Source organism: Grampus griseus (assembly GCF_964374135.1).
Source record: "Grampus griseus genome assembly, chromosome: 9".
In the NCBI taxonomy this organism is placed as follows: Eukaryota; Metazoa; Chordata; class Mammalia; order Artiodactyla; family Delphinidae; genus Grampus; species Grampus griseus.
The window spans coordinates 91,466,544-91,492,693 of NC_139003.1; the positions used below are offsets into that span (position 1 = coordinate 91,466,544).

General features: G+C 40.3%; 1 protein-coding gene across 1 annotated transcript in view; it reads right to left on the minus strand.

Annotated features, from left to right (window-relative positions):
- The window catches only part of VPS41 (VPS41 subunit of HOPS complex), a 188,684-nt gene that overhangs the window by 107,718 nt on the left and 54,816 nt on the right, over positions 1-26,150 (minus strand). The gene's annotated exons all lie outside the window — the stretch shown is intronic.

Below are 26,150 nucleotides of genomic sequence, written 5' to 3' on the forward strand. Positions count from 1 at the left end.
AAATATAGATGATTTAAAATGTCACGTTAGTTGCTGGTATACAGTAAAATGATTCAGATATATATATACACACACACACAAACACACACATTCTTTCTCATATCCTTTTCCATTATGGTTTATCACAGGATATTGAATTTAGTTCCCTATGCTATACAGTAGAACCTTGTTGTTTATGTATTTTATATACAGTAGTATATATCTGCTAATCTCAAACTCCTCATTTATCACTGCCCCACCACCTCTCCCCTTTGGTAACTGTAAGTTTGTTTTCTGTGTCTGTGAGTCTGTTTGTTACATCCATCATATTTTAGATTCCACGTATAAGTGATATCATGGTTATTTGTCTTTCTCTGACTTTCTTCACTTAGTATGATAATCTCTAGGTCCATCCATGCTGCTGCAAATGGCACTATTTCATTCTTTTTTTAAAAAAATTTTTATTGGAGTACAGTTGCTTTACAATATTGTGTTAGTTTCTACTGCACAGCAAAGTGAATCAGCTATACATATACGTATATCCCCTCTTTTTTGGATTTCCTTCCCATTTAGGTCACCACAGAGCACTGAGTAGAGTTCCCTGTGCTATACAGTAGGTTCTCATTAGTTATCTATTTTATACATAGTATCAATAGCGTATATATTTCAATCCCAATCTCCCAATTCATCCCACCTCCCCCTTTCCCTCTTGGTATCCATACGTTTGTTCTCTACGTCTGTGTCTCTATTTCTGCTTTGTAAATAAGGTCCTCTATACCAATGGCATTATTTCATTCTTTTTTATGGCTGAGTAATATTCCATTGTATACATGTACCACATCTTCTTTATCCATTCCTCTGTTGATGGACACTTAGGTTGCTTCCATGTCTTGACTATTGTAAATAGTGCTGCTACGAATATTGGGGTGCATGTATCTTTTCGAATCAGAGTTTTCTCTGGATATATGCCCAGGAGTGGGATTGTTGGATCATACGGCAACTCTAAAATCTTAGTTATTTTACTTTGGCTCACCAGCCAATCCATTTTTTCTTCTCTTATAAATTACTAAATCAACTTTTTATTTATACTCTATGCTTAGTACTTTCTGGGGGAATTCCACGGGGTCTAATTGATAGTAACTAACTTTGTCATCCTCCATTCTTTTTTTTTTCTTTTTTTTTTTTTGCAGTACGCGGGCCTCTCACTGTTGTGGCCTCTCCCGTTGCGGAGCACAGGTTCTGGACGTGCAGGCTCAGCGGCCATGGCTCACGGGCCCAGCCGCTCCGCGGCATGTGGGATCTTCCCAGACCGGGGCACGAACCCGCGTCCCCTGCATCGGCAGGTGGACTCTCAACCACTGCGCCACCAGGGAAGCCCCATCTTCCATTCTTTTGAGTAATCTCAAATTTAAAAATCTGTGAAGATGGAATTAGGCATTCTACTTTGGATATATTTTCCCAAGAGTAAACACACAACTGCACTTGTAATATTTTTCACAGTTTTCCAGTTCTCCATGTAGCCAACTGTTTACTCACTAAAATATTCATACAGGCGGATTTTCTAAAGAGAAATCAAAATCAGTAAATGTTGACAACATTTAAAAATGGCAACCTTTTCTCCTTTTCCTTTGCTTCTTAAGTAATGACAGTTTACAACTATCTTGCACAAAACATGATAGAACAAATTAACCACAAAAAGAGAAGACTTCATCGGTTTCAACATGAGCCTGCAAATTCATTTTTTTAAATACCTAACCTTAAAATAATTTGGTTTGTGCATAAGAATAAAATGGAAATACACAAAATTGATTGTTCTATGCTCAATGGAAAATACCTCCAAGCTAGTAAGTCACGGCCAGGACAGACCAAGACTCCCTGACCTTGGAAAGGCCACCCACTGCCTGATGCTGCTGAGAGAAATTCCCATGTTACAGGTGGAGACAGCTGGCTACAGAACCCGTTCTCACCCTGATCCCTAAATCACTCCTGAAACGCAGCTCATGAAAACCAAGCTATCTCCTTAAAAGTTCTTAGAATGTTAGAACAGGAAAGGACCTTACAGAGATATCTGATCCATTTATAGGAGAATAAACCAACCCCATGGATGAGATTCACAACAGAGAAAAAGCAGAGCCAGGGCTCACCTTAAGAGCAGTGAAGAGAACTTTGTGATGGGCAGCAAGGAAGATGCAAAACAAAAGCTGAACTGGGAAAGCAATGAGGCCAGTGTGTCTGGACTTCTGGCCGACGAGTCTGAATGCACAGTTTCTAGTCTTCTTTGGATAAATGTTTTCCTCACTGAGTACCTTCTGTTAACAACTTCCTGATGCTGATCTTTTGTTCGCCAAACATTTTAATGCCCATTTTACTTGTGGCAAATATAAACCCCACATACCTCTGACTGTAATTTAATTGGTCTCTGGTTATAGCCTACCTCAGATTATAATTCAATAGATGTGTGTAGCCTGATCACTGCCAAGGTTTCCTGTCCTAACCAATACGGTACTATCCACGTGTGACTATATAGAAAGTTAAGCTAGTTAAAATCAATCACAGTTAAATATTCATGTCCTCCGTTGCACAAGTGCTCAATACCACATGTGACTAGTGGCTACTGTGTGAAAAAGCACACAGATCACGGAATGTTTTCATCATTTCAGAAAGTTCTACAGGGTAGCACTGTTCCAGGCCTACCAAACTGAGCCTCAGTGCTGAGTACAATGCTTCTTCGCAAGGCCCTTCTGTACAACTTACATCGAGAAGTGTATCTTCTCCCCATGTACCTGTCAAACTGTACGTCATTTGTTCTTGGACTCTGTGCTCATGGCCTGTGCTAAGATTCTAGGAATCACACTGTATTATTTTCAAAGACCTGACATACACGTTAGCTGATCCTCGCAACTTCTGGCGAAAGGAGACAGCCTAGGATGGTTACCTCCACCTCACAATAAGGAAAACGAGGCCTCAAGAGTTTACGTGAGCTGTCTAGAGCCTTAGTACTGCTGTGTGGCTAGGCCACACAGTGGTATTCTTAGTACGAATAAACCCAACTTTTTATTACAACATGTTTCTTCCTGAGTAGAAACTAATTTGTATCACATTAGCAATATTATGGGGGAAAATAAATCATAACTACAAGGTATAAGAATCCTTTTTCCTTTATACCTGTTAGCAATGGTTAACTTTTTTGCCAATGATCAATATTCACTGATTTATTTCCCCAACTACTAACAACTTAAACATTTTCTTAAGCCTGTCGGCCAATTAATTTATTCTTCTAAAAACTATGTTCACATCTCTTATTTTTTCTATTAATGTTTGTTCTTTTCTTGTCCATTTTCTTCTTTTTTTAAAAGGGTATGATGTCTTGGTACAATACCTTACCCTGACATTGTATATGTGGTCTCCTGTATATTTTTGCAAGATGGTTATTGCTTTATTTCTCACATCTAAGTTTTTAATACTTTCACGATTCATCTTATCTTCTTCCAAATGGATACCCATTTGGACTAGCCCCATTTTTTAAAAACCACACCCTTCTCCTTTTGAAGAGAACTATGTTTATCATATAATAAATATTTATATACACTGAGCTAATCTTCTGGGTTTTCAACTGTGGTCCCTTTGGCCATTGTTATATCATTTCAACACTGATTTAATTATAGAAGACGTACATAGTATGTTCTGATATCTGGTAAGTTGAGTCCCAGTCACAATTCTTCACACTTTCCTTGGTTTTTCTCAAGTATTTATATTTTCATGAGAATTACAAGATAAAATGACCCCCATGTTGCCACATATAACGGTCATTATTCAATCCTAACTTACTTTACCTAATACAAGCATGGAACACTGATGACAACTCTCCCCCTCTCTCTGCTTCCAAGGTATCACACTTCTCTGAGTTTTCTCTGGAATTTCTAGTTGCTCCACCTCAGTCTCTTTGGCCAAATACTCCTTATGTCCTGATCCCTGTACCTCATAGCTCAGTCCTGGCACCTCTTCCCTTTTACATCTACACGAGCTCTCTTGGTATTCTCTCCAGGCCATGGGATGATTCCTGAATTTAAATCCCTAGACGGGGCCTCTCCCTATTCCAGACCAATATCTAGGACTGCCTGTTTTACATATGTACTTGGATGCCTAAACGGGCATGTGAACTAAAGCATATCCAAAACTGAGAATCTGATCTTCCTTCCTGGAAGGGCTCTTCCTGATGTCTCGCCCATCTGTAGTAGTTAAGGACTGATACAATCCTCTCATTGCACAAGACGAAAACCTTGGAGCCAGTCTTGACTCCTGTCTTTCTTCCACACTTTACATCGCTATCTGTCAGCAATTCCTACCATCTCTGCAAACAAAATTTACCCAGACTTTCACCACCCCTATGGCTGCCATCCTGGTTTAAGCTATCACCACCCTTGTCTGGATTACTGTAATAGTCTCCAAACTAGTAGACCTGCTTCTGCCCTAACTCTCCTAGAAATCTAACCTCAACAAACCAGTATATTGTTAATAGGGGGATCAGACAATGTCACTCCTTTGTTTCAAACCCTCCAAAGGCCCCCCATCTCAGGATAAAACCCAAAGTGTTCACTATGACCTGACAGTCCTAAATGATATGGCTAAAGCCCTGCCTTATCCACCCTTGGCCTTGCTCTCACTCCTCTAGCCACGATGACCTTCTTGCTGTTTCTCCAGTCCTAGAGCCTTTGCATTTGTTTGCCGGTGCCTGGGATGCTTTTCTGCCAGCTCTTCACTGGTAGTCATCTTTTCAGGCCACTGGATCCGAAATTTCAACACTTCACCCAAACATTCATAGCTCCTTCACTGTAATACTTATTTTTTCTCCTTAGCACTTACCACTATCTTACTATGTACTTTACTTATCTTAGTTACTGTCAAACTCACTCACTAGAGTATTAATTTCATGGGATAGTTCAAAGAACACAAACTTCCAATCACACACAAAATCTTCCAGACAACAGAATAAAAAGGAAATGCTCCCCAACTCATTTTACCAGGACAGCATAACCTAACAACAACAAAACTCAACAAAGGACGTTATGAAAAAGAAAAAATACAAGTAAATCTCACTCATGAACAGAAATGAAAACATCCTAAAGAAAATATTAACAAAGTCAGCATATATAAAAAAGATAATTTTACTCCAAAACTACTAGGCTGATACAAGATAGCGGAATTAATAGATGATAATTTTTTGCATTAATAAAAGGAAAATCATAAGATCATCTCAAGAGGAAATTCATACGGTCATCTCAATGATGCAAAAAGTGTTTGATGAAACAACACTCATTCATGGTAAAAACTCTTAGCATTTAAGGAGAAAACTTCCTCAAACCCACCTAAGGTGAAGCGTTGAGAGCTCTCCCTTTGATACGTTTACAATATGTTGAGTCTTCTAATCCATAAACATGGAGCATTTCTCCATTTATTAGGCCTTGTTTAATGTCTCTAAATAAAGTTTCCTATGTCTCCCCTTAGAGGTCTCATACTTTGTTTTATTCTGGGAGTAGCAATGACAGTCAGCAGGCTTTTCTCATTCCTGATACGTACAATATGATTCCACTTACACAACCTAACAAAAATAGGCACAACTACACCATAGTGTCCAGGGGGTGCACACAGAGGACATAAAATGAAAAAGAAAAGCTAAGCAGTCATTCCTACGAAGGTCAGCACAGTGGCTCCCACTAAGGGAACTGCGAGTATAGGTGGGGAAGGGGATCACACGGTCTGCTCTTGACAGAGTGGTAGTTAACAGGATTGTTCGCTTTATTACTATTTGTTCCCCTGCACATCTTAAAATGGGTTTTTAAAAGTTATATTTCAAAACAAGAACAAACATTAAAGATTTCTAAATAAAATTAAGAAGAATTTGCCCATCCATAAAAATGTCTGGGATCTACACCTTCAACGGATTATTTCTTGGTTTACACTTATTTTTCCCATAACTGTCAAGCTACTCAAATGTCCTAATTCTATTCTGGTCATTTACATTTTCCCAGAAAATTGTGCATTCCAAGTTCTTAATGATGAAATAGTTTCATTTCACTTTGTATTCTTTTAATATTTTAATAATACTAATGATATTAATACTACTACTACTAGTAAGTAGTAATACGACTACTAATAAGTAAACATTTACCATATGCTTATTATACATCAGTCTCTATTCTAAGAGTTCTATACATATTATATAATTTACGCCTCACAGAAATTCTATGAAGTAGGTAATATTAGTTTTCCTATTTGGAAATATGAAAATATATACACAGCACTATCTCACATGTATATTAATATTTTATTTCCTTTTTTACTATTTTCCTTATCAGATATTTATCAGTTGTATTGGCCTTTTTATAGAAGCAATACTACCATCAATCAATTTGCTGGGTTTTTTTAAATAAATTTATTTATTTATTTTAAAATTTTTGGCAGCATTGGGTCTTTGCTTCTGCTCACAGGCTTTCTCTAGTTGCGGCGAGCGGAGGCCACCCTTCATTGCGGTGCGCAGGCTTCTCATTGCAGCGGCTTCTCTTGTTGTGGAGCACGGGCTCTAGGGCACGCGGGCTTCAGCAGTTGTGGCACGCAGGCCCAGCAGCTGTGGCTCGCAGGCTCCAGAGCACAGGCTCAGCAGTTGTGGCGCACGGGCTTAGCTGCTCCACGGCATGTGGGATCTTCCCGGACCAGGGCTCGAACCCACGTCCCCTGCATTGACAGGCAGATTCTTAACCACTGCGCCACCAGGGAAGTACCTATTTGCTGTATTTTTTAAATTTTTCTGTTTTATTAATTTCTACTCTTAGTCTATACTAATTATGCCCTTTTTGCCTTAGAACAATTTCGTTGACCTTACTCTAATTTCCTGGCATTAGTATATTTGCTCGTTAGTTTTAACTGCTCATTTCTTAATCATAAAATAATCAAATATTTTGCATTTGCCTTTGGGTATACCAATGGCCACAAACCAGAGACCAGATAATACTGTTATTGTAATAATTATATCTCCTTTGGGAAAAGTAACATTTTGTTTTGTTTCATTCCTAAGCGTGGTGGTGGTGTTATCTGCTTATATATCAAATTATTAATAAACTCTAGTGTGACTACAGTTGTGGTCGGATATGTGGTCTGTGTCTATCTGTTAAATGGATGGGTTGCTCTTTGAAACAAAAGATATCATTTTGAAGTAATTCATATTTTCTATTTTAGGGTTCAAAATACATATATTTTTAATAATGTTGTATATATTATTTAATTTCTATGTCCTTGTTTAATTTTTTCTTTTTGATCTAGCAAAGACTGATAGAAACATGCTTCAAAAACTTCCCACTACAACTGTAGTTTTGTCCATTCCTCCTCGATTTTCAAATCCATTTTGATCCAGCTATTAGATGACCTATAATTTGGCAAATCAAAGGGTATAATTGTTATATTTTCCTTTTCACTTGTACTATCATCAATCTAATATGCATTCTGCCGGTTAATGCTCTTTTGCCTTAAACTCTATATTTTCTTATATTGTTACTGCCAACATGCTTAATTTTTGTTTGGCTTTTTATAATACATTTTTGCTCACATCTTTATTTTTCACTTCCATCGGCTGGTGAGATATTTGTCCTTCAAAGCTGAGGCTAGTTTTCTTTTAGTAACAGAATACCTGGCCCATTTAGTGTTCTCTTAGTTGCTACATTCCTTTATACTTTTAAAAATTACATTTCTCCATCTCATTATTATTCTTTTGCTATGTTACTCAAATTCTTCTTCTTGACCCATTGAAGAAGAATTTAGATATTCTGTTTTTATCTTGTTAGTGATTATCTTTAAATTACTAAATCATGCTTGAATTATGTCTCCTCCCCCCACCCAAAATAAATGCAATTGTATTCACTGGCTCATTTGGAAGATGAGGTATTTAGCACATGTTTAGTTACTACTTCCTTCTTTCCCTATTTTAAAACGAGAGCACAAGTATTTTCTACTTCTTAGGTCACTTCAAATAGAATTGGAAAGAGAAGCTAGTTAATACATCTGTAAAAGCTGCAATCTTAAACTATACATTCTAAGCATGAAGCCAGAGAAAGAAACTGTTTTGCTATCAGGGTGTCCATAATTTTAAAATTGATTCACAACAGCTTATTATCGATTAGGGATATTTACCCCTTATCATGAACACTGCAAACAACTTAGCAGCTTACCATACATTTTAAAATATTCTTTAGTTTTTGAAGAAATTTGGGTTTCCTACTCACGTAAATCAAACCAAGTAAACAGTCAACTCCCAAAAGAAACAGACAAACTGTAGGTAAACAGGAACAAGAGGCAACCTCAGTAACAATCAATACGTGAAAAGTAAAGCGATGAGATATTTTACCTACAGAATCAGCAAAGATTTTTCAAACACCTTAGTTTTAGCGAAGAAGCACAAAAATAGACACTCCTCTTACATTGGAAGTGGTAATTCAAACTTGGAGAAACTTTCCAAAGGATCATTTGGCAACGTGTATCAAAAGTCTTTAAAATATGCGTTGCCTATAATAACCAAGGAGAAGTACAAAGATTATTTTGCAACAAGATGCTTTCCATAGCAGGTTTCTTTTGTAAGACACTGAGAAATGAAAATTACCTACGGACTTCCCTGGTGGTCCAGTGGCTAGGACTCCACACTCCCAACGCAGGGGGCGAGGGCTGGATCCCTGGTCAGGGAACTAGATACCACATGCTTCAACTAAGAGCCCACGTGCTGCAACTAAAGATCCCGCATGCTGCAACAAAGATCCTGCGTGCCACAACTAAGACCCAGTGCAAACAGATAGATAGGTAAGTAGGTAAGTAAATAAATAAATAATTTTAAAATTACCTAAATTTCTAAAAGCTAGGAATCTAAATGTTCATTTTTAAAATTAAGTTAAAAAAGAAGCATTATTTAGAGAAGAATATGGCCTTAGACAAAGACAGGTCTGGCCTTTGCCCTTGGCTTCTGGAAGTCATCTATGTCACACCTGCACACCTGATAGGAGCATCTTATGGTGGGGCTGCTTGGGCCACAAAGACCAAACCTGTGATTTAGGGTGGAGGCTTTGGGTCACAACGTATCGGTCAACCCGGAAGCTGAAATCAACCACGTGGACAACCTAGCAACCAATCATGCCTCCGTAACAGAGCCCCAGTAAAATCCCTGAATACAGGGCTCAGCTTCCCTGCATCTACGTAGGGGTGGAGGTTCCATGTCCCGAGGAAAATGAAAACTTCACTTTTGGAACCATCCCAGGCATGGCCCTTCCTGTGGCTGAAATCTTGACCTGTATCCTTTTCCCGTAATAACACAGAAGTGTGAGTATAATAGCTTTTAGTGAGTTCTGTGAGGCCTTTAGATAATTATCAAACATGAAGGTGGATTTAGGAACCCACCAGAACTTGCGGCTGGTGTCAGAAGTCTTCAGCAGACCCGGTAGTCTGGAGGACTGTGCCCTCAAATCTTATAATTTGGCTACTCTGGGGAAGTACAATCTGATGTTTATAAATACTACTGTATTTACAGGTATTTGAATGTAATATATGTGACTAGAAGCAGATTCCCCCAAATATTAGCACTGCTTATATCTGGGTGCTGACATACTATTACTATGTAGGTTGTCCCTTTCTAGGATCTGCTAATTTTCTACAACAAATATTTATGGTTTGTAATCAAAAGATAAATATTTTTAAACAATTAAACAGTAAATCCATGAATCTAAAAACAAAACGAAACCACAGTAAATCTTAATTGTTAAAGCCATCCTTTGGGGAACCTGCAGCACATTTTTATCTTGAGCAATAATTGAGTATCATCACTATGCATGTTAGTTTCTATAATTTTTCTATAACATTTAATAAAGAATAAATAACAGGAATTCAATAGTACACCTGTCAATGGTAATCATTCCTGTCAGAAACAAACACCTTGCATATATCTGCCATTTCTAAACACTAGAAATAAGCAACAACGACAACTGAACAGGAAAGAAAGGATACAGGAGGGAAAAAGGAGGGCAAGATTCGGTCTTTCTTCAATGCTGACCTTTCCTGTTTTATACATACAATTTAGGGAGTATGTTGTGAAGATGGTCCACTGAAATAGATGCAGACAAGGGTAAGGAACCAGAAGAAAAAAAAGACCAGAGAAAAATGGTCTCAGCTGTATTTTCCATTAGCTACAATTTTATTCCTAATGGAGACATGTTTGGAATTCTGGACAATATAAGTGAATTTGTTCAAAAATCAATAATGTCAAGCTGACACCATAGAACATACGAAAATGTTTCCTTAATGGAACAAAAAAAGCAGCCCAGTAAGCAGGAGGGGGCCAGAAGCAGCACATACCTTCTAAATCCAAGTCTACTACAGGTGGTCTCAAGGTCTTAAATTTAAAGAAAAGGCAAAATCACCCACATGTACACCTCATGTGATAATCAATTACTTAATGTACGAGGCTTGAAATAAACACACTTAGTATGGATTATGTCAGCTCTTCAATTAGGAATAAATTCACGGTCATTTCGAAAGCTGCTTTTAATGGTGTTCTCTGTGGCCACTTCTTTTCCCCTGATGTTCCTCATCAACCCACCTTAAGCCATCGGTCCCCCAACGTGAACCTCAGAAATCAATCTGCTAATGTATAATTTGTAAGGCTCCTCTGACTAACAAATGGATAATTGATTCCTTCACAAATGCTGCATCCCCACGGACATAGGGTGGAATGAATAAGAAACAGAAGATGGGATTTCACTTCCATCCTCCCAGAGATCCACTACTTAGCAATCCCAACAACCACAGGATTGTCTACGCAGGTCCATGCTCTTTAGTCACTGTTAGCAAGCAAGCTACACTTCGTTACATGTGTGAAAAGCAAACGCCTGTCCTTTCATACTTGGGAAAAGCTCATTTTGCTGCTTATTTTCCTCTCCCCTGAGGATACACCCTGAGGTAAGGCAGACCTCCGTGTGGATTGAAGAAGTCTCTGCAAAATACACCTAACTGTGGGTTTTCTACACATCTGCACAAGAAAACAAAACAAACATTTATAGTCTTGTGGACTTATTCTATGGCCAGAATGGCCTAACCTCTTTCTTTTTTTTTAATTTTTATGGAAGTATAGTTGATTTACCATGTTGTGTTAATTTCTGCTGTACAGCAAAGTGATTCAGTTACACACACACACATATTCTTTTCCTTTATGGTTTATCACAGGATACTGAATATAGTTCCCTGTGCTATACAGTAGGACCTTGTTGTTTAACCATTCTATATATATAGTTTGCATCTGCTAATTCCAAACTCCCACTCCATCCCTCCCCTCCCCTCCCTCCCCCTTGGCAACCATAAGTCTGTTCTCTGTGCCTGTGAGTCTGTTTCTGTTTTCGTACATAAGTTCAGTTGTGTCATATTTCAGATTCCACATATAAGTGATTTCATATGGTGTTTGTCTTTCTCTATCTGACTTCCTTCACTTAGCATGATAATCTCTAGGTCCATCCACGTTGCTGCACATGCAGAAGGGCCTAACCTTTACCTATAAACTCTCAAATCTTCTCAGTTTCTCTAAAATTTCATCTCTAGGTTCACATTAAATCTTTCATCCAATCCAGATGGGGAATAAATTTAGCAACAGGCAATCTTGAAGTTGGAGAACCTGTGTGGAGCCTTCTCGAAGGTCTCAGAATATGGGTTCATTAAAAGCAAAAGAGAAGGTGTAAAGGCTCCAGCCTGTTCCTCAGATCCTCTCAATGTCTCTGTCACTCCTGAACAACCTGGCAACAGGCCCAGCCCATCCTCACTGCCAACCGCTCTCCCTTAGACCACCAAGAACTTCCTGGGGCTGAAGCAATGGGAAGTCTTTCAGCTTCACCTCGCTCGGCCACTCTGTGACAACTGACCCTGCTGCCCACTGCTTCCTTCCAACTTTCTCTTCCCTCAGCATGAGGACCGCATTCTCCATTGCTGAACCTACCACAATGGGCTAAAAACACTGTTGAATAACACAATAAATAAACAGAAAGGTTAAGGACGCTTTTTGTTATTTATCATCCTGGGACAAAAGCGAAATACATCGTTCTTACCTAACACATCAGTTCCAAAAATAAAAGGCTAAGAAAACATGAACACATTGTATGTTGTTTGGGGGATATAAATATAACATGTTTTCCTTTAAGCAAATGGGGGCAAGTGGGAACCATCAAAAAACCTTAAATCTCAAGTGCACACGCATGGCAAAAACTAGGGGAAGAGACTGAAAAAAATCCTACAATAAAAGATTAAGGATATATTCCTAAAATTCTGGATATGTAATAAATGTTAAATAGATGAAAATTTAAAAAATCTTCAACAGCAACAAAAGAAAGAAACAATAGTAAAACAAAATAATGCAGCATTAAAACATTAAAACAAAATAATGCAAAAATGAACACTAAACTTAAAATGACAGAGATAAAAATTAAGAGGCTGGAAAATTCAGTTACCATCAGAAATTTAAAATATTGAATTAATTACCAGAAAACTAGATGAGGACCTTTGTTTAAACAGTAAAGTTGTTTAATGTTTTCATACCAGGGGCAGATAATAAACAGGAAAGGACCTCCACACTCTCTGGTCCAGTTCATCAGCCTTATACTACCAACCTGCATATGAGTTTCTCAGGTGACCTTGCTCTCCTGTCCATGAATAGCTGAGAGTCACCGCTGTGTTGGTAGCAACTTCTCTTCCTGTCCCGTTTCCATTCAGAACCAAGGGAAGATATTTAAAGTTTGAGGCATGTAGATTGTTAAATACGTATGCTTAGAACTGAATTATGATAACCACCTGAGAAGAGTGGAGAACTTGTCTACAAAATAGAAGAGAAACAGTGTTTTTTCAAGTATTCCAATATTGTTTAAATTTGAGCAGTCATCCATCCATAAAAAAAGCTTGGTTCACGGCCTCATCTGTGCCTCTTTTTCCATTTCTCACAGGCACATGTGTGGTAAATACCGCAGCCCGTGTCACCATTTATGCCAGCTAACGATCAAAGGAAGGCTCTCACAAGGAACCAATCGCCCAAGGTATATAAAGGAAACAACTATCTATTGCCTTCAGTTCCTTAAGTCGGTTCACTCGCTAACACAGAGCAGCGGTCTTTTGCCCAAAAGCTGACACCAAAACTGCTCAGGGAAAAGTCACCAACAGAGACCTACCTTAAAAGCCAGCGGATGTCTTTCAGTCCCCATGACTTTCTGGCATCTGCAGCTCTCCTCCACTGGCTTCCGTATTACCCACTTCTCCTCGTTTCTTTTTTGCCTTTCTAGTCACAACCTTCAGTCAGGTTTCCAGGATATAGTTCCTCAGCCTGCCCCGTTTAGTATCTGTATTCGCTTCACTCCAGCTCAGGCCTCACTTCAAAGCTGTATACTCAAATTCAACAACTACCCTACAGCTCCGTGTCAACCAGCCATCTCCAGAATCGGTGCCTTCTTCTGTATTTCAATTTCACCAAATGATCCTCAGCCCATCTAGATATCCAAGCCAGAGCACTGAGTCATCCCAGAGCAGTCCTTCTCCCTCACACTCCACAGAAGCAACCAAAAATGACTAAGTCCTCTCCTTCTACCTCTTTTTACCAGAGCACATCTATTTCACAACAATAACCCACTTTGTTGCCTACCTTTGGCACTTCACTTGAGCTCCTAGAGAGCAGATATCTACTTTAAACCCAGCAGCTGGTACAGAAGAACTTGATGATGCTGCCAAAAGGATGACAACCCCAATCTTACAGAGTCTGAGACTCTGAACCAGAAAACAGGTTAAACAAACAAATAAAACAAATGCTCTGTAAGAAGACAACTAATTAAGAGCAGAATAGATAAAACCCGAAACAGAATTGTGCACAACGTTATTTTCTTAAAAATAAGAAAAGTTTTAAAGAATGGAAAAGCCTAGGGGACTTCCCTGGTGGCGCGGTGGTTAAGAATCCACCTACCAAAGCAGGGGACGCAGGTTCGAGCCCTGGTCCGGGAGGATCCCACATGCCGCGGAGCAACTAAACCCGTGTGCCACAACTACTGAGCCTGCACTCTAGAGCCCGTGAGCCACAACTACTGAGCCCAGGCACCACAACTACTGAAGCCTGTGCACCTAGAGCCCACAATCCACAATAAGAGAAGCCACGACAATGAGAAGCCCCTGCACCACATCGAAGAGTAGCCCCCGCCCACCGCAACTAGAGAGAGCCCGCGTAGCAGCAAAGACCCAATGCAGCCAAATAAATAAATGAATAAATAAAAAAGAATGGTAAAGCCTCAAAACAAGTTAAATGGAAAGAGTTAAGTTCTAACAGGCCCCTGCTCTTTTGGGACCCAAGGTTGTCAACACTCAACATCAGGCTTTAAAAGCTGAAGAGGAGCTGATGGTTTACATATAGCGATCGTTTCCTGTGGTACCAACTGTATTTCATAGCTCAAATGAACATACAAGAACTGTCTTCTTATGAAGACTTATAAACCGTCTTCTTTACCTTATGACCTCTCTAAGATTTAATAACTATATTAATTTGAGGTTCTTGAAGTGATAATTCAGCTTTTATAGAAGCTGCTGTTTCTGCAGATGGGGGTAAAATGCTTTCTTTATTAGTAGCAATTCATTCCAACTTTAGAAATGATCAGGAAATTTAAAAAGCTGAAACGTCATTTATTTTCCACTCTGAATAAACAAAAGGGGTAGTGGTGAAATGTGGCATAGCTGCATATAAGTTACATTTAAAACTTTGCATGACACTGTGGCTGGAATATCCCTTATTCCACAAACAACTACTGACCATCTTTTATAAATGTATACCTTTGACAGTACATCCCTTTTCACAGAAATAGAAAGAACATTCCTAAAATTCAAATGGAATCACAAAAGACCCTGAATAGCCAAAGCAATCTTGAGAAAGAAAGAGCTGGAGGCATCACCCTTTCTGACTTCACACTATATTACAAACCTATAGGAATCAGAACAGTGTGGTTACTGGGATAAAAACAGACACATAGACCAATGGAATAGAATCGATAAACCCACACATATAAGGTCACATAATATTTGATAAGGAAGCCAAAAAAATTCAACGGGGAAAGGATAGTCTCCTCAATAAATGGTGGAAAAACTGGATATTCACATGTAAAAGAATGAAACTGGGCCCTCATCTTACACCACTCACGAAAAGTAACTCAAAATGGATTATGAACTTAAAGATCTAAAACTGTAGAACTCTTATAAGAAAACAAAGGGGAAAGCTCCTTAACATTGGTCTTGAGAATGACTTTTTGGATAAGACATCAAAAGCACAGGTAACAAAACCAAAGATCAACAAGTGGGATTAAGTCAAACTAAAAAGTTTCTACAGTAAAAGAGACGATCAGCAAAATGAAAAGACAGCCTAAAGAGCGGAAGAAAATATCTACAAACCATATATCTGATAAGGGGTTAATATCCAAATATATAAGGAACTCATACAACTCAGTAGCAAAAACAACCCAAACAATTTGATTTAAAAATGGGCAGAGGACTTGAAGAGACATTGCTCCAAAGAAGACATACAAATGACCAACAGTACATGAAAAGGTGCTCAACGTCACTAGTCATCAGGGAAATGCACATCAAAACCACAATGAGGGGCTTCCCTGGTGGCACGGTGGTTGAGAGTCCGCCTGCCGATGCAGGGGACACGGGTTTGTGCCCCGGTCCAGGAAGATCCCACATGCCGCGGAGCGGCTGGGCCTGTGAGCCATGGCCGCTGAGCCTGCGCGTCCGGAGCCTGTGCTCCGCAACGGGAGAGGCCACAACAGTGAGAGGTCCGCGTACCGCAAAAAAAAAAAAAAAAACACAATGAGGTATCACTTCATACCTGTTAAAATGACTTATCAAAAAGACCACAGACAACAAATGCTGGGGACGGTGTGGAGGAAAGGGAACCCTGGTGCACTGTGGGTGGGAATGGAAATTGGTGCAGCCACTGGGGAAAACAGTGTGGAGATTCCTCAAAAAATTAAAAATAGAGCTACCATACAATCCAACAACCTTACTTCTGGATATGCATCAAAAGGAAATGAAATCAGGATCTCAAAGAGATATTTGCACTTCCATATTCATTTCAGCATTATTCACAACAGCCAAGACGTGGAAACAACCTAGGTGTTCACTGACAACTGAATGGAAAAAGAAAATGTGATGTGTATTTATACATAATATTATTTAGCCATAAAAAAAGAAAACTTCTGCCATTTCCAACGACATGGATGGACCTTCTGGGCATTATGCTAAGTGAAATAAGTCAGAAAGACAAAGATAAATACTGTATGATCTCACTCATATGTGAAATCTAAAAACAATGAACTCATAGAAACAGAGAAAAATGGTGGTAGCAGGGTCCAAAAGGTGGGAAAATGGGGAGATGTCGGTCAAAGGGTATACACATTTAGTTACAAGGTGAGTTAGTTCCAGGGGTCTAAAGTACAGCCTGGTGACCGCGTTAACAATACTGCACTGTATACTTGAAAGCTGCTATGAGAATAGAGCTTTACGGTTCTCATCGCAACAGCAACAACAAAATGGTAATTATGTGACGTGAAGGATGTGTTAACTAATCTTATTGTGGTAAACATTTCACAACATATATGTGTATCAAATCATCCCATGGTACACTTTAAACTTATATAATATAATATGTCAATTATATCTCAATGAAGCGGGGAAAAAATAAAATTGCATCATATGATATCACTTATATGTGGGATCTAAAAACAGAAAAAGATACAAATGACTTATTTACAAAACAGAAATAGACCCACAGACATAGAAAACAAACTTATGGCTACCAAAGGGGAAAAGGGAGGTGTAAATTAGGAGTTTCGGATTAACATATACACACTACTATACATAAAATAGTTAAACAGCAAGGACCTGCTGTATAGCACAGGGAACTATACTCAATATTTTGTAATAACCTATAAGGGAAAAGAATCTGAAAAATAATAGATAGATATAACTGAATCACTGTGCTGTACACCTGAAACTAACACAACATTGTAAATCAACTATACTTCAATTTTTTAAAAGTACAACCTATTTACATAAGCTGATTTCAAAGTGAAAAGTATTTACTTGAATAACTTACATGTTAGTTAAATACTGAGCATACCAATATTGTTATTTTAATAAAGTCAAACAATTACATGTCTGTTATTTCAGGTGAGGTCTACTGTACTCCTAATATAGGAACTCAAAAATACTCCCCAAATATCATCATTTATTGAACTACAGATGACTCTCCTCGCAGTGATTTCAAACTTGCTGTAGTGCTCCAAGTAGCTTTATAGTTCATCACAGCTTTTCTTTGATGGTACAAACTTTATGTGAATAATAGGAAGTGATTACTTTAAGGTACAGAGTCCACTGTCTATGTTTATCACCAGATAGCCTTCATATTCTATAACTTCCACAAGAAGAATACTGTTTGATAGGAAAAAATATATATTTATTAAATGTCTCTAATTCTCCACTTAAATTTAACTTCCATTCTAATGATCAAAGAATCAAATTATCCTATTAGAAAACGAATTCCTTGATTTAAACTCTAACCAATATCCTGAAAATCATCCAGAAGAAATAAAAATCATCTGGAAATGAGAAGAATGAAGAGAAGTTTTGAGGAAGCATCACCCTGTTTGGCAAGAAAAGAATTTTTGTCCACTTACTGTCATCACTGTTTTAAGTGAACACTTGAGCTTAAATGTTCTGCATTTCTAAGACTGCTTATAAATCAGTCCCTGCTATTCACGAAAACATTCCTAAATACTTTTTTGTTTTGAACTTTGAAAACTATTCTCCCATCAAGAGTCTTTAGCCACCACCCCCGTAAGAGCACACTGCATGTAACTTAGATGCTAGCAATTTACAAGGACCACATGCAACCTCCTCTGACCGCACAAACCCCACTGCTGTCCCTGCCTGGTAGCGACGGATGTGCGCGGCTGACTCCTAAAAGTCTCAGGCATCACCCGCTGGACACACAACCGCAGCATGGAGGGGTCGTGGACAGCCTTGCCACCTACAGAAGACGTATTAGATAAATGTTCGCTTTCTGAATCCTGACAACCTTTAAAAGCACAGGGAGGATTTGGAAGGGACTGTCTCCTAAGAACTAGGCACACTGCTGACTCCTAGAGCTGTTTTCCTTCTGTTAAACGTCGTCTTCTGCCTGTGCCAGCCACATCCCCTGCCACAAGGGTAGGAGGCTGGCTTGCACACGACATGTACCCAAGTCAGAGTCATGATCTCGGCACCAATTAAAACATTACTTTGATAAAAGGCAAAAACAGACTTTTGGTCCACACTCCCTCTTTAATTCAAACGCAAAGGACTATCCTGGACGCCAGGTGCATGTCGTGAACATGTTAAATGGGGTCCTTGCCCTTAGGAAGCTTGCAAATCACTGGAACACTGTTCATATTTAAGACAGTGAGGACTTCCCTGGTGGCGCAGTGGTTAAGAATCTGCCTGCCAATGCAGGGGACACAGGTTTGAGCCCTGGCCCGGGAAGATCCCACATCTTCCCAGTAGTGGGAAGTGGCCTGTGCGCCACTACTACTGAGCCTGCGCCCTAGAGCCCGTGAGCCACAACTACTGAAGCCCGCGTGCCTAGAGCCTGTGCTCCGCAACAAGAGAAGCCACCGCAGTGAGAAGCCCGCGCACCATAACGGAGAGTAGCCCCCGCTCGCCGCAACTAGAGAAAGCCCGTGCACAGCAATGAAGACCCAATGTAGCCAAAAATAAATAAATAAATAAATATATATATAAAAAAAGACAGTGACCTTCCAGGGATGCGACAAAGCCACAGTGGTCCTCTGCAGTGAGACGGATGAGTAGCCAGTCAGGGTTGGAGTTCATTCCCCCCAGAGCCTGCCATGCTCACGTGCTTAACAGTTCAGAGTGGACACCCTGGAGAAGTCTCCCTGTGATGCCCTGGCTGGTTATCTACAACACTACATTTGGCAGGTGAGGGAGAAAAACTTTAGCAGAACCTTCTAGTAAATCACCCTGAGTGACAGCAGAAGGAGTCAGCAGAGATTCTCTTTCTGGTATTGGTACCAGACACTGTGCTACGTTGTGACGCCATTGTAAAAACAATCTGTTTTACCGGAAAACCATTATTAAAGGGATTAACATTTGTTCCATATATAATTGACCTGAAAAGAAATACAACTGACAGCTGTCAAATGGTGAAATATAATGTGTGAAGTGTGATAAAAATGATTTGTTCTTGACCTGAGTCAAAAGTTTCCTTGTTTATACATGTACCCAACAAAGATACAGAGGGAGGAGTGATAGAAAAAGGAAAGCAGAGGGAGTTCCCTGGTGGCCTAGTGGTTAGGAATCTGGGATTTCACCGCCATGGCCCAGGTTCAATCCCTGGTTGGGGAACTGAGATCCCGCAAGCCACGCAGCATGGCCAAAAAAAAAGAGGAGAGCTGAGTTACCAGAGAGATGCAAAGTCATGTTATTACAAGGGAAAAATGCAGAAGGACAATTCACTAATAAATGCATTTCACAAAAGACTAACTGATATCATCAAAACCCCTACATAATACAGAGAGGATTAAACAAAAATAAACAAGGCCTGCCTTCAAGGTATGTACACAGTCTGACTGTAGCACTTTGTATACAGAAGTGTACAATTTTACATTTTTTTTTTACTCTATTTTACAATTTAATATGTTATATTACAGATCGTTATGTGACTAGTTCCCCAACTGATCCAACCTGAGAACAGGGGCTGTGTTTTATTATTCTTTATACCCCTTGCACATCCTCACAGAATGTTGGCTAAAGGAATAAGAAGCAATCACTGTGACATGTACACACTGCTAGATTTAAAAGAGATGACCAGGGGCTTCCCTGGTGGTGCAGTGGTTGAGAGTCCGCCTGCCGATGCAGGGGACACGGGTTCGTGCCCCGGTCCGGGGGGATCCCACGTGCCGCGGAGCGGCTGGGCCGACGAGCTATGGCCGCTGAGCCTGCGCATCCGGAGCCTGTGCTCCGCAACGGGAGAGGCCACAACAGAGAGAGGCCCGCATACCGCAAAAAAAAATAAAAAAAAATAAAAATAAAAGAGATGACCAACAAGGACCTACTATACAGCACAGGGAACTGTGCTCAATATCCTGGGAAAAGAATTTGAAAAAGAAGAGATACATGTATAGGTATAACTGAATCACTTTGCTGTACACCCGAAACTAACATAACATTGTTTATCAACTATGCTCCGATATAAAATAAAGATTTTTTAAAAAAGAAGCAATCACTGAATGAACACGAAGGATGTACTCTTCTGTGTGCGGTCATCGGGAAGGTATCACAGAAAGAGAGGGACACAGCATTTCCACAGACAAAAGACAGGAGAGCACATTCCAGCTAGAGCCAAAGGACAAAGCAGGATACAGGGCAGGCCATGATGTGGGAGGAGACTGTAGCCCAGACAGAAGCCCTGAGGGCTGCAGAGAGAGCTCTGTTTTATTCCATTGGCATCAAGGAGGCACAAGGAGTATTTTCAGGAAGGGGAGTAACAAAATCCCAGCACTCCTCTGGGAAGATGACTTGGGCCGCTGTGTGAAGGAGAGATTAGGGGAGACATGAGGTGTCTACGGCAGATCAGTGGCGTTTCACTGCAATAACCCAAGTGAGACTCAATAAAGACTTGAGCAAGGGTGGTGGCGATATAAGGAACCAGCAAAAGAATGAGCCGCAAGCAGCATCTAGGGGATAAACGGGTGAAGATGGAGGATAAATGTCACAGAGACAGAAGTAAACAGAGAGGAGGAGAAGAGATGGGGCCTTCTGAAGGGATCCTATCCATCAGGGGCCTGGAAAAGCAAAGTCTTTGCAGGTAGGCGAAGATTGGCTTTTTGTCGGTAAGAGTATTTAGATTTAAAAAGAGGCTTAACCTGGTCTGGACCACTAGACCCCACTGATAAAGAAACAAGGACTTATGAGGGATACACGGTCTAATGAAAAGGCAGGACCTTGCTGGGAGCAGTTTAGTGGCATCAACACAGAGAGCTGTGACCCAGCAGAGAAGGCACAGGGCCAGCCATTCTGTCCGTACAGTAAGTCATAACACAGAGGTTTTCACACGTCACACAGTCCAACTTGCTAAATTATTTCAAATAATAATTGAGCTTAGAAATAAACACTGATGTTTTCACACCCAAATACGTTTGACTGAAAGGTGGTGAATCAGGTGTCCTCTGTAGTTGGCCATGTCCCTGAGATTCCCAGCCTACGGGGTTCAACACTACAATTCCAGAAAACAAAACTCCTTTTTTCCCCAGAGAACACTGCCCCAGAGCCTATAATACATTTTTCCTATAAGAGTTAAGGCAACAGAAATGGGGTCGTCATCCCTGAGACCATATAACTAGAAAAGGAATAATAAGCATATTACTGTTCTTTAAAATTAAGTTTTAGAGGGCTACCCCTTAGACTGTCCAAGTCCTAAGGATTTGCCATGCCACTGCTGGCCCACCTCTGAGGACAAACTTCATTAACAAAAGCAGCTCAAGAAAGTTGAACACAATGCAAACCCATGATGGCTACAAAGTTATCTGAACATCTCACCAGATACCCCTACTTAATTCCTCAATATCAAGTTAACGATACCATCAATAATGAAGGAAAAGTCTGTTAGGGGTACAAATGTTCTCACTTTCATTTATGACTTAATAATAGCAGCAGGGATGTTAATGAATTCTCTTTATCTAAAACCAACCTCTGAAAAAGTAAAGGCTTTGTGTTTCCACAGGTTGGGGAAAAAAAGATCACTTATCTCAAAAGGGCAGTACAGGGCTTCCCTGGTGGCGCAGTGGTTGAGAGTCCACCTGCCGATGCAGGGGACACGGGTTCGTGCCCCGGTCCGGGAAGATCCCACATGCCACGGAGTGGCTGGGCCCGTGAGCCATGACCGCTGTGCCTGCGCGTCCGGAGCCTGTGCTCCGCAACGGGAGAGGCCGCAACGGGAGAGGCCACAACGGAGAGAGGCCCGCGTACCGCAAAAAAAAAAAAAAGCGGGGCGGGGGGGTAGTACAAATAGTTTAAATGACTGAGACTAAGTTATTAACCAAATAGAAAATGCCTCAGTTCCTTTTCAGACATAAGATGAAGAAAGACCACTTAAAACTTCACAAGTTCAGCTCTACTTTTACCACAGGAATTATTGTTATAATGCTCTCTGGTGTAAAATCACTGCTTTATCAGTTCACCATCAAGTCACCTCCCAAGTAGACTGCCAGCTCTCAACGGTTCTCAAAAGAAGCATCTTGCAAACCAAGTTGCAGTGTCTCTACACTGAAAAGAAACTCCTGAAGTCAACTCACTGCGTCAGCGCTGGGATCCATGTGCAGAACCCAGTTACATAAGAAAACATGTTCTTCAGACGGCAAAGAAGTAAGCCTACTTGAGCCCTATGATAAAAGGTGCCCGCTCGCCAAATAAACAAAGGATCTGATGCAGCAGGTAGCAAATCAGTGGGAAGAAGAGGCGTGTCACAGAAGGTTCTCTCTTCTTCCCTTCTTTCTCCTTTTTCCTTCCTCCCTCCCTCCCTTGTATGTCTGCCTGTCCTGTACACAGCGAACGGTATGAAAGCCAACCACATAAATGAATTCAAAAATAACAGCTCTCCTTCGGGAAGCGTCGTAAATGTCTGCCGTCAGACTGTGGACTTGACCCCATTCCTCACGGTGGTTATCAGTGGCTGAGCCTTGCACTAAATACTTGATGATAAATTATTTCACAAATAATTCTTAAAATAGTCACATAAATCAGGGGTGTGACTATGCTCTACATTTTATAAAGAAAGTGAAAGAGAGGTTAAAGAACCCACCCAAGCTAATGAAGGTGGGGCAAGGGCTGAAAGCTAGGAGTCTGACCCTGAACTTGACTCGCAGCCACAGCACCACAGTGTCCAACCCCCACCCGAGGACCACATCCTGCCCCCTCCAGAACCTGGCCACCACCCTTCTGCTGGCCATCAGCCTCCATCTCTGATCACCCCATCAGCACTGCTCTTTCCACATCCATTCTGGAGTAGCTGGACTGCCAGTAATGCAACCAAGTCAATGTCTGAAGCAGGGCCAAGAAAAGAACATGGGACATCAGTAGGCTCGGGGGTTATAAATTGCGTGTCCTTTCTTTTCTGGGCAAAGCAGGAACTTCAGACTCCATCTTGAAATCAAGGAATAAATCTTTCTCCTCGTGGTACAGTAAGGATGATTTTTCTTAAGAATGAAGACTTAGGGACTTCCCTGGTGGTGCAGTGGTTAAGAATCCACCTGCCAATGCATGGGACACAGATTTGAGCCCTGGGCCGGGAAGATCCCACATGCCGCGGAGCAACTAAGCCCATGCGCCGCAACTACTGAGCCAGTGCTCTAGAGCTCACGAGCCACAAGTACTGAGCCCACATGCCACAACTACTGAAACCCATGCGCCTTGAGCCTGTGCTCCACAACAAGAGAAGCCACTGCAATGAGAAGCCTGCACACCGCAACGAAGAGTAGCCCCCACTTGCTGCAACTAGGGAAAGCCTGCACGCAGCAATGAAGACCCAACGCAGCCTAAATAAATAAAACATCATTTAAAAAAAAGAATGTAGACTTAAATGTAAAAAGCAAAACTTTAAAACCATGGGAAGAAAGTGCGGAAGGATATCTTTACAACTTTGGGGGGGACCAAAAAAATTTTCCCTCAGAAGACAAAAAATACTATAATGAGAAGACTGATACATATTTATTGCATTTAGATTAAAATGCAATACAGATGTTAAAAAAACCTCTGAACAACTGAAAATATCATAAATGAGAAATTAAAAGATAAACCATAGACTAGAAGACTTCTGTTACTCTTCCAACAAGGAGATGTGTCTGGACTCTACAAGCCCTCAAGGAAGAGAGCACCTAACTCCCTGGCCCTGGTACTGATCAGACTTTTAAATGTTTGTCCAACTGATGGGTGTGAAATTGTATCTCATTGTTGGTTTACTTCACATTTCCCTGATTACTCTGTCACTGCTAGAGAAAGTGAGCATCTTTTTATGCGGTTATTGGAGACGTTTGGTGTTCTCCATCTGAGAACTTCCTGTTCATACTGTTTGCCCAATTTCTTCCTGGGTTGTCTGCGTTTTCCTTATTGATCTGTATGAGTTCATTCTATAACTAATATTTTAACAAAAATATATTCATTGTTAAAACTTGCTAACCTTTATGATTACAAGCTTTTTTAGAACTTAAAGAATCAAAACAGGGGACCAAACAAAAACAATACAGTTCAGATTTCAAGCATTAATTTAAAATGGATGTTGTCCTAAAAGTAAAGCAGCGTTTTATTTAATAGTAGAAAGATTTACTTGCAAGTATTAAATTTGACTTGCTGGTGACTTCTGATTTTGAGCCATCGCATGAGTTGCCCAGATCAATGTTGTTATTTTTGCTTGTCAACAATGAACTTTTTAATTACAAATCAATTTAGACCTTTACATACATACTGACAAAGTATAGGAACCAGCAATTCTCAAAAGAGTACACAGTCTCATTAGTAACCAAAAAAAAAATACACTAGATCAATAAATTCCCATTTTTTAGAAATCTAGAAATCTAAGTGGCAAAGATTTTTTGAATGATGACAGCTTATGCAGGTGACGAGATATACTGACATATTCTCATCCAGTGCTGGTGGGAATATAATTTAGTATAACCTAAGCACGGTGGAATACAGGAATATGCAGCGAACCTTAAAAATGTTCATAGTGTCTGCCCTAGTGATTTCACCTCAAGGGATTTGTTCAAAGGAAATACTCAGTCACAAGATTCCCCAGCCCACCCGGGGATGTTCATCCCTGTATCACTCCCCAATTTAGCATCGTTCATTAGGTGTACAGGGCACTGAAAAGTTGGCTCCTGGACAGCTCCAGGCAATTATAGACCTGCTTTTTTCCATGAAGAAACGTATTCTACATGATGAGAATGGGGTTCAGTCCCCTCCCCTAATTCCCACTTCCAACTCAGGCCTCGCCAGAGTATCCTATCAAACAACCTACAGCAACTGCTTCAGGCAGAAGAACCACAACAACTCTTTGCACCACAACAAAGAGTAGCCCCCGCTCGCCACAACTAGAGAAAGCCCGTGCACAGCAACGAAGACCCAACGCAGCCAAAAAAAACCCAAAAAACAGATAACCAACATGGTCCTACTGTATAGCACAGGGAACTATATTCAATGTCCTGTGATAAACCATAATGGAAAAGAATATGAAAAATAATGTATATATATGTATAACTGAATCATTTTCCTGTACACTTGAAACTAACACGACATTGTAAATCAACTATACTCCAATTAAAAAACAAAACAATTCAGATAGAAAAGTAGAGCTTGTTTAAGGAAGAAGTAATACACCCTTATTTTGAAACATGCTCTGTAAGGGTTTCCCGAGACCTTTTAGTCTTTGGAAGTCTATTACTAACAAAACAAAACTCAAGGTATAAATGATTTGTTATTAAACTGTATACAGACACTTACATCCATATATAAAGTCCCTGCCTTCAAGTCTATGACACCTGATTTCCCATCACTGTTCTCATTTCCCTGAACAGTCCAAACTCCAAAGTCAGTCCTCAGGAAAACACTACTTTTCTTTTTCCTTCAGTCCTTCTGCCAAACCTGCTGCCTAAGTCTCTCTCATTGCACATCCCCATCCATTCTTTCCTCTCCACCCCATTATTCTTGAGCTACTGGAGGAAAAACAAAATGTCTGTGTAGATGTAAAGTCTGTGATCAAAGTTCCCTGCCCTTTGTGATTCCCTATTTCACAGGAACCATCCATCACCTGGCCCAAACCCACTCCAACAGTCGAAAAATGCTCATTCATCCTTCAAGATTCACCTCAAATTTCACTTTCTCCCGCTTGCAAACTTCATCACTCCTCCTCCGAGTCTCTACACTGTTGACGATCCTTTTACTGTTCTGACTTTGTCATAAGCGCTTGATCCCCAAAGAAGCCCCAGCATGAGGCTCTCCTTTACCACAGAATAGAGTCCACGGGCTTTCTGACA